We start from the raw sequence: 14,815 nt of genomic DNA, 5'->3' as shown, positions 1-14,815 counted from the left end.
AAGAAGCAATCTTCTCACCGACCACCAATTTAAAAGCCATTCTTCTCACTGACTCCCAGTGTAAGGAGTGTTCTTGCCAATGACCAGCAATGTACGAAGCACTCTTCCTATTGACCACAACCGTAAGAAACATTCGTTCTACTGACCACAAATGTAAGAGACATACTTCCCACTGGCCATCAATGTAAGGAGTGTTCTTTTCACCGATCACCAATGTAAAAAACATTCTTCTTACTGACCACCAATGTCAGGAGTGTTCTTCCCACTTACCACCAATGTAAGAAGCACGTTTCTTATTGGCCACTGTTGTAAGAGACATTCTTCCTACTAACCACAAATGTACGAAACATTCCTCCCACTGACCACCAATGTTAGGGAAAGTCTTCCATTATAGTATTATATATAGATATAGTAATTATTAGCAGAATTTCCCTGAGAACTGAAAGTTATTACAAGGGTTCATCCATGTTAAACAGGTGGAGAAAGACTGTCTTACAGTCTGACTTTAGCTAGGACAAGCATTAAATCAACTACAAATAAAAAAAACTGAAGAGGCAATTCATGCTGGAACGTGTCCTTCTCTACAAAGCCCCAAGCCTGACCGACACTGGAAGGTCCCACTACAAAAAGCAGAAAGTGGTTCACAATGAAAAGGTAGTGCTTGTTGGATCTTGTAGTACCTGTAGTTGCAGAACTGCAGTGACCTAAATCTAGATATGTTAAAATTTCCTTTTCCTAAAATTTTAGTCCATCGGTTTCATGGTTTTCCCAGCTAGTCTCTTATTGTTGTAGGGTAAGCCAGGTATAGACGATAGACATTTTATAGTTAGATAGATATCTAACATATATTTATTAAAGCCATTTTCCGCTGCTCCCCATTTTCAAGCTGCAATCCACGAATCAGAAAATGCATCAGCTGTACAAGAATCCAATACTATTTTTAGGCATAAACCAGTGGCCAACAAAACCTTAACCCAAAGCCTTATTTACAAAGTAGGGATGCTGTAAGCCCTACCTAAGCATGACTTAAGACTGCTCAGATCTGCCCTATGTCATGGAAAAAGCCCAGCACTACAAGAATGATGAAAGACAGGGGAGATTAAGCCCCTAACACTTTTAATTTGCCCACTTTCGAGGTGTCTACTGTGGCAGGAAACAAAATAATCCCTTATGCATAAAGTGATGATCATTTAATGCTCCTGTGTGGTAAAATTAAAGTGATCCGATCCCATTCTATAAATCATTTATGGAGGATAGATGTGGATTGAAGCTCATTTCATCCCGTTCATTAAGAGATGAATAAAAACCCTCTAAGGTAATTGTCTTCACATTAATGTGTGTCAGTCTCCCCCCACTTCCCCATCGCCCAGGATCTACCCCCACTTCTATCCTACTCGCCTCTCATTGTCAGGGGCTTGGATGTAATATAGATTCATTGTGCCATGGGCTTAACCTCGTTTGTCCTTATAAAGACACAAGCAGTAAAAATGTTTTGAATTTTAGTTTACAGGAAATAAGATTACAGAGAGTTGGGGAGGTTGGGTTGTAGATAAGGACAATTCAGAGAGAGGGGGAAAGAGGAAAGGGGGTGGGGGAGGAATTTGGAATAAAAATAATGAGTAGAGGGGTTGTAAAGGGGAATCAAGGTGGGGAAATGGCAGGGAGAAAATCAACAGGAAAATGATAGGGAAAGAATAAACAGTGAAGACAGGGAGAATAGCAGGGAGAGAATAAACAGGAAAATGATAGGTAAAGAATAAACAGGGAAAACAGGAAGAATGACAGAGAGAGAATAAACAGGAAAATGATAAGGAAAAAAACTAGAGAAAACAGGGAGAGAATAAACAGGAAAATGGCAGATAGTAAACAGGGATATGACAGGGAGAGAATAAACTGTGAAAAGACAGGGAGAGAATAAACAGGGAAGACAGGGAGAGAATAAACTGAGAAAGGACAGGGAGAGAATAAGCAGTGAAAAGACAGGGAGAGAATAAACAGGGAAATGATAGGGAGAGAATAAACAGGGAAAACAGAGAGAGAATAAACAGAGAAAGAACATGGAGAGAATAAACAGGGAAATGATGGGGAGAGAAAAAACAGGGAAAAAAGGGAGAGAATAAACAGTGAAAAGACAGGGAGAGAATAAACAGGGAAAGCAGGGAGGGGAAAAACAGGGAAATGGTAGGGGGAGAATAAACAGGGAAAACAGGGGAAGAATAAATAGGAAAATTGCAGGGAGAGAATAAACAGGGAAAACAAGGGAAGAATAAACAGGAAAATGGCAGGGAGATAATAAACAGGGAAAACAGGGAGGAAATAAACAGGGAAATGGCAGGGAGAAAATAAACAGGAAAAACTGTGAGGAAATAAACAGGGAAATGACAGGGAGAGAATAAACAGGGAAAACAGGTTAAGAATAAACAGGAAATGGCAGGGAGAGAATAAAAAGTGAAAAGACAGGGAGAGAATAAACACGGAAATGACGAGGAGAAAATAAACAGGGAAATGACAGGACGGTGATAAACGGGGAAATGACAGTAGTTGTTTTGGCCAAACAGGATGCCTAGGCTAAAAAATATAAATGTAAATATAAATATAATATAAAAATAGTGAAGAGTTTTGTTTGTAGTCAATAGTGATTTGCAGTGGCATGATGTTAGAGGGTGAGTTACCAAAGGGAGTAAACTTTTGTTAACAGCAAACCTTTGCTAGCTAGCTGTACATAAGTTGAATTCCACTAGCCATGTTGAAGGAGTTGCTAATTCGGTCATGAGCATTGAGCTGGCTGAGATTTTCCAGGATGCTGGAAAATTATTTGTCATCAATCTCTGATCATTTCCTTTTCTACAGGATCTCAACACTGTCTGTCAAGTCTGCAAGCAGCTGTTGCAGCAAATTTCTTTTCTTTGAGGACAGGTAAACCAAGTTGCTTGAAGGACCTACTGTATAGACCTGTGTGATCAGGCTCTGATGGAAGTGACGCACGTGCCCTGTACTAATTCCAGGTCTGAGACTCAAGTGAACAGGTTTAGTATCGCTGACCCAGAGCTAATATGTGCACAAGTCAAGGAATGACTGCTTCCATCAATGCTCAACCACACAGGCGCGTAATCACACACCAAATGCTGCACAGTTAGGCTCTTACAAAAGTAACGCACATGTCCCATACTAATTCCAGGGCTGAGATGCTACCAGCAGGCATAGCATCGCTGACCCAGAGCTTGTGTGCGCACAAGTCAAGGAATGACTTCTTCCATCAGTGCCAAGCACACAGGTGTGTCATCACAAAACCAAAACCTGTGCGATTTTAATCACTTGTGGAAGTAACGCACATGTCCCATACTAATTCCAGGGCTGTGGCTCAAGTGAACAGGCTTGATGCCACTGTTCCAGAACTAGCATGCAAATAAGTCAAAGATTGACTGCTTCCACCAGAGCCCAATTTACACGTGTTAAGCATCCAGATTCCTATTACGATCCCGACTTGGACACAGGAATCTGGATTTTCGAACACAACTGGCTAAACAATATCCACCAGAACCAGACGTACTGAACCAGATACAAGGTAATTTAAAGTCTCAACTCCTTGCCCCCCTTTTAATTTAGAAAGGGATGGAGGCAACCGACCTTACCAGCTCACCGCCTCATTTAAAGTCCCAAGTGTTCTGTCTTCCTAGATACAAGGTTACGCTGGAACTTCAAGAATATCGTCGCATAGATGCACCTTTGCGTAAAAAAAAAACGCACAGCGACTGAACGCAGGAATATTTTGACAAATCCACTGGTCTGACTAAATAAAATAGACTTAAAGGGGAGAAAATACGTCTCTAAAAGGAGCATGGGGTCTTGATATTGGCGTTAAACCGTTAAATGTATGTTCTTAAGTAAATGACCCCCTTCTTGTTTTTCTATGCAGCTTGTCTATCACCTAAGCTTGAAAATCAACAGCTCTCAGTAAAATACACCCAGCACCCTCTGCTCCATCGCTGTGATGGCTTTACACCAGTTGAGTAGGGATAGGTGAAAGTGTTAAATGGCCTGCAATATGCAGTTTGTCATTAAGGAGGGACTGTCATTAAATAGGGAAATGTTTGCCTTGGGTGAGAAAGCAGCAGTGACAAATGACTAGAGAAGATCCCTGGATTTCTGCACTGCTGCTCAGACAGAGAGAGCATCTGGTCCTGCCAGGACAGCCTGCTACAGCTGCACCTTCTCTAGCCCACAACACAGGGTGCCAGCCTGCCAGCTAGTCACTCCAGAGGTGCCCGCATGCTCCATCGAACACAGACCTGACCTGGCACTGTGCAGTAAACAAGCTGGGAGACATCAGCCTACCTGGAAGGAGTTGGCATCAACTTGGAGGAGTCCCCAGTGCTGCTGCTGCAGGTGGTGCCCAGTCACAGGGCAATGCAGGACTCTGTGCCCATCTTGTCAAGGAGGAATGGGGTGCTGTGGGCATTGGTGTGGGGTACAGCTACTAGAGGCGTCAGAGAGGTGGCATTGTCCTGGTGATAGATGCCTCTTCTTCTTCTCTCTGTCACATTCCTGCTGGCAAAACTCAGACACGCCTCTGGTTTGAGCACTGCCAACTCAAAGAGCTGCCAGGCAATGTGGGTGCTGGGTGGGTGTCAGGCTGGTATCTCCTACAGGAGACATGCATCCATCAGAGGTCCTGCCAGGGGTTCGGGGGTCCTAGGCACTCTTCACGCACTGCTGTCCAGCACCCCCAGCTGCGGCATGCCTGCCCTGATGTGTGATGTCCGATCAGCTGCAATGGGCAGGCTGTCAGTGCACGGAGCAGTCCCGATCTTCTCCCACTAGGACACGATTACTTGCTGTTCAATGCGCTGCTCCTCCAATCACATGAACACTATGCCCTGATTTGGTGGCTCTGACTGAATAGAAAATGACTCTGACAGTCTTATCATGTGTTCCTCCTCTCTCCATCCCTCTGCTCTCAGCTGTCTCTCTTCTCCTCTCCCCTCAAATTCATCCCTCTGCTCTCAACTGTCTCTCTTCTCCTCTCCCATCCAATTCATCCCTCTGCTCTCAACTGTCTCTCTTTTCCTCTCCCCTCCAATTCATCCCTTTGCTTTCAACTGTCTCTCTTCTCCTCTCCCCTCAAATTCATCCCTCTACTCTCAAGTGTCTCTCTTCTCCTCTCCCCTCCAATTCATCCCTCTGCTCTCAACTGTCTCTCTTCTCCTCTCCCCACCAATTCATCCCTCTACTCTCAACTGTCTCTCTTCTCCTCTCCCCTCCAATTCATCCCTCTGCTCTCAGCTGTCTCTCTTCTCCTCTCCCCTCCAATTCATCCCTCTGCTCTCAACTGTCTCTCTTCTCCTCTCCCCACCAATTCATCCCTCTACTCTCAAGTGTCTCTCTTCTCCTCTCCCCTCCAATTCATCCCTCTGCTCTCAGCTGTCTCTCTTCTCCTCTCCCCTCCAATTCATCCCTCTGCTCTCAACTGTCTCTCTTCTCCTCTCCCCTCCAATTCATCCCTCTCCTCTCAAGTGTCTCTCTTCTCCTCTCCCCTCCAATTCATCCCTCTGCTCTCAGCTGTCTCTCTTCTCCTCTCCCCTCCAATTCATCCCTCTGCTCTCAACTGTCTCTCTTCTCCTCTCCCCACCAATTAATCCCTCTACTCTCAACTGTCTCTCTTCTCCTCTCCCCTCCAATTCATCCCTCTGCTCTCAGCTGTCTCTCTTCTCCTCTCCCCTCCAATTCATCCCTCTGCTCTCAGCTGCCTCTCTTCTCCTCTCCCCTCCAATTCATCCCTCTGCTCTCAACTGTCTCTCTTCTAATCTCCCCTCCAATTCATCCCTCTGCTCTCAGCTGTCTCTCTTCTCCTCTCCCCTCCAATTCATCCCCCTGCTCTCAGCTGTCTCTCTTTTCCTCTCCCCTCCAATTCATCCCCTGCTCTCTGCTGTCTCTCTTCTCCTCTCCCCTCCAATTCATCCCTCTGCTCTCAACTGTCTCTCTTCTCCTCTCCCCTCCAATTCATCCCTCTGCTCTCAGCTGTCTCTCTTCTCCTCTCCCCTCCAATTCATCCCTCTGATCTCGACTGTCTCTCTTCTCCTCTACCCTCCAATTCATCCCTCTGCTCTCAGCTGTCTCTCTTCTCCTCTCCCCTCCAATTCATCCCCTGCTCTCAGCTGTCTCTCTTCTCCTCTTCCATCCAATTCATCCCTCTGCTCTCAACTGTCTCTCTTCTCCTCTCCCATCCAATTCATTCCTCTGCTCTCAACTGTCCCTCTTCTCCTCTCACCACCAATTCATCCCTCTGCTCTCAACTGTCTCTCTTCTCCTCTCCCATCCAATTCATCCCTCTGCTCTCAACTGTCTCTCTTTTCCTCTCCCCTCCAATTCATCCCTTTGCTTTCAACTGTCTCTCTTCTCCTCTCCCCTCCAATTCATCCCTCTGCTCTCAACTGTCTCTCTTCTCCTCTCCCCTCCAATTCATCCCTCTACTCTCAAGTGTCTCTCTTCTCCTCTCCCCTCCAATTCATCCCTCTGCTCTCAACTGTCTCTCTTCTCCTCTCCCCTCCAATTCATCCCTCTGCTCTCAACTGTCTCTCTTCTCCTCTCCCCACCAATTAATCCCTCTACTCTCAACTGTCTCTCTTCTCCTCTCCCCTCCAATTCATCCCTCTGCTCTCAGCTGTCTCTCTTCTCCTCTCCCCTCCAATTCATCCCTCTGCTCTCAGCTGTCTCTCTTCTCCTCTTCCCTCCAATTCATCCCTCTGCTCTCAACTGTCTCTCTTCTCCTCTCCCCTCCAATTCATCCCTCTCCTCTCAAGTGTCTCTCTTCTCCTCTCCCCTCCAATTCATCCCTCTGCTCTCAGCTGTCTCTCTTCTCCTCTCCCCTCCAATTCATCCCTCTGCTCTCAACTGTCTCTCTTCTCCTCTCCCCACCAATTAATCCCTCTACTCTCAACTGTCTCTCTTCTCCTCTCCCCTCCAATTCATCCCTCTGCTCTCAGCTGTCTCTCTTCTCCTCTCCCCTCCAATTCATCCCTCTGCTCTCAGCTGTCTCTCTTCTCCTCTCCCCTCCAATTCATCCCTCTGCTCTCAACTGTCTCTCTTCTCCTCTCCCCTCCAATTCATCCCTCTGCTCTCAACTGTCTCTCTTCTCCTCTCCCCTCCAATTCATCCCTCTGCTCTCAGCTGTCTCTCTTCTCCTCTCCCCTCCAATTCATCCCCTGCTCTCTGCTGTCTCTCTTCTCCTCTCCCCTCCAATTCATCCCTCTGCTCTCAACTGTCTCTCTTCTCCTCTCCCCTTCAATTCATCCCTCTGCTCTCAGCTGTCTCTCTTCTCCTCTCCCCTCCAATTCATCCCTCTGATCTCGACTGTCTCTCTTCTCCTCTACCCTCCAATTCATCCCTCTGCTCTCAGCTGTCTCTCTTCTCCTCTCCCCTCCAATTCATCCCCTGCTCTCAGCTGTCTCTCTTCTCCTCTTCCATCCAATTCATCCCTCTGCTCTCAATTGTCTCTCTTCTCCTCTCCCATCCAATTCATCCCTCTGCTCTCAACTGTCCCTCTTCTCCTCTCCCCACCAATTCATCCCTCTGCTCTCAACTGTCTCTCTTCTCCTCTCCCATCCAATTCATCCCTCTGCTCTCAACTGTCTCTCTTTTCCTCTCCCCTCCAATTCATCCCTTTGCTCTCAACTGTCTCTCTTCTCCTCTCCCCTCCAATTCATCCCTCTGCTCTCAACTGTCTCTCTTTTCCTCTCCCCTCAAATTCATCCCTCTACTCTCAAGTGTCTCTCTTCTCCTCTCCCCTCCAATTCATCCCTCTGCTCTCAACTGTCTCTCTTCTCCTCTCCCCACCAATTAATCCCTCTACTCTCAACTGTCTCTCTTCTCCTCTCCCCTCCAATTCATCCCTCTGCTCTCAGCTGTCTCTCTTCTCCTCTCCCCTCCAATTCATCCCTCTGCTCTCAACTGTCTCTCTTCTCCTCTCCCCTCCAATTCATCCCTCTACTCTCAAGTGTCTCTCTTCTCCTCTCCCCTCCAATTCATCCCTCTGCTCTCAGCTGTCTCTCTTCTCCTCTCCCCTCCAATTCATCCCCTGCTCTCAGCTGTCTCTCTTCTCCTCTTCCATCCAATTCATCCCTCTGCTCTCAACTGTCTCTCTTCTCCTCTCCCATCCAATTCATCCCTCTGCTCTCAACTGTCCCTCTTCTCCTCTCCCCACCAATTCATCCCTCTGCTCTCAACTGTCTCTCTTCTCCTCTCCCATCCAATTCATCCCTCTGCTCTCAACTGTCTCTCTTTTCCTCTCCCCTCCAATTCATCCCTTTGCTCTCAACTGTCTCTCTTCTCCTCTCCCCTCCAATTCATCCCTCTGCTCTCAACTGTCTCTCTTTTCCTCTCCCCTCCAATTCATCCCTTTGCTTTCAACTGTCTCTCTTCTCCTCTCCCCTCAAATTCATCCCTCTGCTCTCAACTGTCTCTCTTCTCCTCTCCCCTCAAATTCATCCCTCTGCTCTCAGCTGTCTCTCTTCTCCTCTCCCCTCCAATTCATCCCCTGCTCTCTGCTGTCTCTCTTCTCCTCTCCCCTCCAATTCATCCCTCTGCTCTCAACTGTCTCTCTTCTCCTCTCCCCACCAATTCATCCCTATACTCTCAACTGTCTCTCTTCTCCTCTCCCCTCCAATTCATCCCTCTACTCTCAACTGTCTCTCTTCTCCTCTCCCCTCCAATTCATCCCTCTGCTCTCAGCTGTCTCTCTTCTCCTCTCCCCTCCAATTCATCCCTCTGCTCTCAACTGTCTCTCTTCTCCTCTCCCCACCAATTCATCCCTCTACTCTCAACTGTCTCTCTTCTCCTCTCTCCTCCAATTCATCCCTCTGCTCTCAGCTGTCTCTCTTCTCCTCTCCCCTCCAATTCATCCCTCTGCTCTCAGCTGTCTCTCTTCTCCTCTCCCCTCCAATTCATCCCTCTGCTCTCAACTGTCTCTCTTCTCCTCTCCCCTCCAATTCATCCCCTGCTCTCAGCTGTCTCTCTTCTCCTCTCCCATCCAATTCATCCCTCTGCTCTCAACTGTCTCTCTTCTCCTCTCCCCTTCAATTCATCCCTCTGCTCCCAGCTGTCTCTCTTGTCCCCCCCCCCCCCCCCCCCAATTCATCCCTCTGCTCTCAGCTGTCTCTCTTCTCCTCTCCCATCCAATTCAACCCTCTGCTCTCAGCTGTCTCTCTTCTCCTCTCCCCCCCCCACCCCAATTGATCCCTCTGCTCTCAGCTATCTCTCTTCTCCTCTCCCCTCCAATTCATCCCTCTGCTCTCAGCTGTCTCTCTCCCCCCCCCCCTAATTTATCCCTCTGCTCTCAGCTGTCTCTCTTCTCCTCTCCCCTCCAAGTCATCCCTCTGCTCTCAGCTGTCTCTCTTCTCCTCTCCCCTCCAATTCATCCCTCTGCTCTCAGCTGTCTCTCTTCCCCCCCCCCCCCCAATCCATCCCTCTGCTCTCAGCTATCTCTCTTCTCCTCTCCCATCCAATTCAACCCTCTGCTCTCAACTGTCTCTCTTCTCCTCTCCCCTCCAATTCATCCCTCTGCTCTCAGCTGTCTCTCCCCCCCCCCCCCAATTCATCCCTATGCTCTCAGCTGTCTCTCTTCTCTTCTCCCCTCCAATTCATCCCTCTGCTCTCAGCTGTCTCTCTTTTCCTCTCCCCTCCAATTCATCACTCTGCTTTCAGCTGTCTCTCTTCTCCTCTCCCCTCCAATTCACCCCTCTGCTCTCAGCTGTCTCTCTTCTCCTCTCCCATCCAATTCATCCCTCTGCTCTCAACTGTCTCTCTTCTCCTCTCCCCTCCAAGTCATCCCTCTGCTCTCACCTGTCTCTCTATTCTTCTCTTCTCCCCTCCAATTTATCCCTCTGCTCTCAGCTGTCTCTCTTCTCCTCTCCCATCCAATTCATCTCTCTGCTCTCATCTGTCTCTCTTGTCCCCCCTCCAATTCATCCATCTGCTCTCAGCTGTCTCTCTTCTCCTCTCCCATTGAATTCATCCCTCTGCTCTCAGTTGTCTCTCTTCTCCTCTCCCCTCCAATTCATCCCTCTGCACTCAGCTGTCTCTCTTCTCTCCCCTCCAATCCATCCATCTGCTCTCATCTGTCTCTCTTCTCCCCTCCAATTCATCCCTCTGCTCTCATCTGTTTTTTTTCTCCCCTCCAATTCATCCCTCTGCTCTCAGCTGTCTCTCTTCTCTTCTCCCCTCCAATTCATCCCTCTGCTCTCAGCTGTCTCTCTTCTCTTCCCCTCTCCAATTCATCCCTCTGCTCTCAACTGTCTCTCTTCTCCTCTCCCATCCAATTCATCCCTCTGCTCTCAGCTGTCTCTCTTCTCCTCTCCCCTCCAATTCATCCCTCTGCTCTCAGCTGTCTCTCTTCTCCTCTCCCCTCCAATTCATCCCTCTGCTCTCAACTGTCTCTCTTCTCCTCTCCCCACCAATTCATCCCTCTACTCTCAACTGTCTCTCTTCTCCTCTCCCCTCCAATTCATCCCTCTGCTCTCAGCTGTCTCTCTTCTCCTCTCCCCTCCAATTCATCCCTCTGCTCTCAACTGTCTCTCTTCTCCTCTCCCCTCCAATTCATCCCCTGCTCTCAGCTGTCTCTCTTCTTCTCTTCCATCCAATTCATCCCTCTGCTCTCAACTGTCTCTCTTCTCCTCTCCCATCCAATTCATCCCTCTGCTCTCAACTGTCCCTCTTCTCCTCTCCCCACCAATTCATCCCCCTGCTCTCAACTGTCTCTCTTTTCCTCTCCCATCCAATTCATCCCTCTTCTCTCAACTGTCTCTCTTTTCCTCTCCCCTCCACTTCATCCCTCTGCTCTCAACTGCCTCTCTTCTCCTCTCCCCTCCAATTCATCCCTCTGCTCTCAACTGTCTCTCTTCTCCTCTCCCCTCCAATTCATCCCTCTGCTCTCAGCTGTCTCTCTTCTCCTCTCCCCTCCAATTCATCCCCTGCTCTCTGCTGTCTCTCTTCTCCTTTCCCCTCCAATTCATCCCTCTGCTCTCAGCTGTCTCTCTTCTCCTTTCCCCTCCAATTCATCCCTCTGCTCTCAACTGTCTCTCTTCTCCTCTCCCCACCAATTCATCCCTATACTCTCAACTGTCTCTCTTCTCCTCTCCCCTCCAATTCATCCCTCTGCTCTCTTCTGTCTCTCTTCTCCTCTCCCCTCCAATTCATCCCTCTAATCTCAACTGTCTCTCTTCTCCTCTCCCCTCCAATTCATCCCTCTGCTCTCAGCTGTCTCTCTTCTCCTCTCCCCACCAATTCATCCCTATACTCTCAACTGTCTCTCTTCTCCTCTCCCCTCCAATTCATCCCTCTGCTCTCTTCTGTCTCTCTTCTCCTCTCCCCTCCAATTCATCCCTCTACTCTCAACTGTCTCTCTTCTCCTCTCCCCTCCAATTCATCCCTCTGCTCTCAGCTGTCTCTCTTCTCCTCTCCCCTCCAAATCATCCCTCTGCTCTCAACTGTCTCTCTTCTCCTCTCCCCACCAATTCATCCCTCTGCTCTCAGCTGTCTCTCTTCTCCTCTCCCCTCCAATTCATCCCTCTGCTCTCAGCTGTCTCTCTTCTCCTCTCCCTTCCAATTCATCCCTCTGCTCTCAGCTGTCTCTCGTCTCTTCTCCCCTCCAATTCATCTCTCTGCTCTCATCTGTCTCTCTTGTCCCCCCTCCAATTCATCCCTCTGCTCTCAGCTGTCTCTCGTCTCTTCTCCCCTCCAATGTATCCATCTGCTCTCAGCTGTCTCTCTTCTCCTCTCCCATTGAATTCATCCCTCTGCTCTCAGTTGTCTCTCTTCTCCTCTCCCCTCCAATTCATCCCTCTACTCTCAGCTGTCTCTCTTCTCCTCTCCCCTCCAATTCATCCCTCTGCACTCAGCTGTCTCTCTTCTCCTCTCCCCTCCAATCCATCCCTCTGCTCTCATCTGTCTCTTTTCTCCCCTCCAATTCATCCCTCTGCTCTCAGCTGTCTCTCTCCTCTCCCATCCAATTCATCCCTCTGCTCTCAGCTGTCTCTCTTCTCCTCTCCCCTCCAATCCATCCCTCTGCTCTCAGCTGTCTCTCTTCTCCTCTCCCCTCCAATTCATCCCTCTGCTCTCAGCTGTCTCTCTTCTCTTCTCCCCTCCAATTCATCCCTCTGCTCTCAGCTGTCTCTCTTCTCTTCCCTCCTCCAATTCATCCCTCTGCTCTCAGCTGTCTCTCTTCTCTTCTCCCCTAAAATTCATCCCTCTGCTCTCAGCTGTCTCTCTTCTCTTCCCCCCTCCAATTCATCCCTCTGCTCTCAACTGTCTCTCTTCTCCTCTCCCATCCAATTCATCCCTCTGCTCTCAACTGTCTTTCTTCTCCTCTCCCATCCAATTCATCCCTCTGCTCTCAGCTGTCTCTCTTCTCCTCTCCCCTCCAATTCATCCCTCTGCTCTCAACTGTCTCTCTTCTCCTCTCCCCACCAATTCATCCCTCTGCTCTCAACTGTTTCTCTTTTCCTCTCCCCTTTAATTCATCCCTCTGCTCTCAACTGTCTCTCTTCTCCTCTCCCCTCCAATTCATCCCTCTGCTCTCAGCTGTCTCTCTTCTCCTCTCCCCTCCAATTCATCCCCTGCTCTCCGCTGTCTCTCTTCTCCTCTCCCCTCCAATTCATCCCTCTGCTCTCAACTGTCTCTCTTCTCCTCTCCCCTCCAGTTCATCCCTCTGCTCTCAACAGTCTCTCTTCTCCTCTCCCCTCCAATTCACCCCTCTACTCTCAACTGTCTCTCTTCTCCTCTCCCTTCCAATTCATCCCTCTGCTCTCAGCTGTCTCTCTTCTCCTCTCCCCTCCAATTCATCCCTCTGCTCTCAGCTGTCTCTCTCATTTCCCTTCCAATTCATCCCTCTGCTCTCAGCTGTCTCTCTTCTCCTCTCCCCTCCAATTCATCCCTCTGCTCTCAGCTGTCTCTCTTCTCCTCTCCCCTCCAATTCATTTGTCTGCTCTATACTGTCTCTCTCCTCCTCATCTCCCCTCCAATTCATCCCTCTGCTCTCAGCTGTCTCTCTTCTCCTCTCCCCTACAATTCATCCCTCTGCTCTCAGCCGTCTCTCTTCTCCTCTCCCCTCCAATTAATACCTCTGCTCTCAGCTGTCTCTCTTCTCCTCTCCCCTCCAATTCATTTGTCTGCTCTATACTGTCTCTCTTCTCCTCATCTCCCCTCCAATTCATCCCTCTGCTCTCAGCTGTCTCTCTTCTCTCCTCCCCTCCAATTCAACCCTCTGCTCTCAGCTGTATCTCTTCTCCTCTCCCCTCCAATTCATCCCTCTGCTCTCAGCTGTCTCTCTTCTTGTCTCCCCTCCAAATTATCCCTCTGCTCTCAGCCTTTCTCAGCTCATCTCCCCTCCAATTCACCCCTCTGATCTCAGCTATCTCTATTCTCTTCCCCCTCCAATTCATCCCTCTGCTCTCAGCTGTCTTTCTTCTCTTCTCCCCTCCAATTTATCCCTCTGCTCTCATCTCTCTCTATTCTCCTCTCCCCTCCAATTCATCCCTCTGCTCTCAGCTGTCTCTCTTCTCCCCTCCAATTTATCCCTCTGCTCTCAGCTGTCTCTGTTCTTCTCCTCTCCCCTTCAATCCATTCCTCTGCTCTTATCTGTCTCTCCTCCTCTTCCTTCCAATTCATCCCTCTACTCTGAGCTGTCTCTCTTCTCCTCTAACCCCAATTCATCTCTATGCTCTCAGGTGTCTCTCTTCTTCTCTCCCCTCCAATACATCCCTCTGCTCTCAGCTGTCTCTCTCATTTCCATTCCAATTCATCCCTCTGCTCTAAGATGTCTCTCTCCTCCTCTCCCCTCCAATTCATCCCTCTGCTCTCAGCTTTCTCTCTCCTCCTCTCCCCTCCAATTCATCCATCTGCTCTCAGCTGTCTCTCTCCTCCTCTCCCCTCCAATTCATCCCTTTGCTCTCAGCTGTCTCTCTTCTCCTCTCCACTCCAATTCATCCCTCTGCTCCCAGCTGTCTCTCTTCTCCTCCTCTCCAATTCCTCCCTCTGCTCTCAGCTTTCTCTCCCCCCTCCAATTCATCTCTATGCTCTCAGCTGTCTCTCTTCTCCTCTCATCTCCAATTCATCTCTCTGCTCTCAGCTGTCTCTCTTCTCCTCTTTCCTCCAATTCATCCCTCTGCTCCCAGCTGTCTCTCTTCTCCTCTCCTTCCAATTCATCCGTCCGCTTTCAGCTGTCTCTCTTCTCCTCTCCCCTCCAATTCATCCCTCTGCTCTCAGCTGTCTCTCTTCTCCTCTCTTCTCTAATTCATCCCTCTGCTCTAAGCTGTCTCCTCCTCTCCCCACCAATTCATCCCTCTGCTCCCAGCTGTCTCTTTCCCCCCTTCCAATTAATCTCTTTGCTCTCAGCTGTCTCTCTTCTCCTCTCCCCTCCAATTCATCCCTCCGCTTTCAGCTGTCCCTCTTCTCCTCTCCCCTCCAATTCATCCCTCTGCTCTCAGCTGTCTCTCTTCTCTCCTCCCCTCCAATTCAACCCTCTGCTCTCAGCTGTCTCTCTTCACCTCTCCCCTCCAAATTATCCCTCTGCTCTCAGCCGTCTCTCTTCTCCTCTCCCCTCCAACTCATCCCTCTGTTCTCAGCTGTCTCTCTTCTCTTCTCCCCTCCAATTCAACCCTCTGCTCTCAGCTGTCTCTCTTCTCTTCTCCCCTCCAATTCATCCCTCTGCTCTCATCTGTCTCTGTTCTCCTCTACCCCCAATTCATCTCTATGCTCTCAGGTGTCTCTCTTCATCTCTCCCCTCCAATCCCCCCCTCTGCTCTCAGCTGTCTCTCTTCTCTTC

The 14,815-nt window shown here is 49.1% G+C and overlaps 1 protein-coding gene across 1 annotated transcript in view; it reads right to left on the bottom strand.

The window, feature by feature from the left end:
* Positions 1 to 4,993, bottom strand: part of CHRM2 (cholinergic receptor muscarinic 2) — a 293,551-nt gene extending 288,558 nt beyond the window's left edge. The window contains exon 1 of the mRNA XM_073621807.1: positions 4,336 to 4,993. The gene's annotated coding sequence lies outside the window, so the exon portion shown is untranslated. The remainder of the gene's footprint in view (positions 1 to 4,335) is intronic.
* Between the last annotated feature and the right edge of the window lie 9,822 nt (positions 4,994 to 14,815).

Source organism: Aquarana catesbeiana, linkage group LG03 (genome assembly GCF_042186555.1).
Source record: "Aquarana catesbeiana isolate 2022-GZ linkage group LG03, ASM4218655v1, whole genome shotgun sequence".
NCBI lineage: Eukaryota > Metazoa > Chordata > Amphibia > Anura > Ranidae > Aquarana > Aquarana catesbeiana.
The sequence above is the reverse complement of the archived record's forward strand: the minus strand, read 5'-3'. Positions and strand labels throughout refer to the sequence as shown.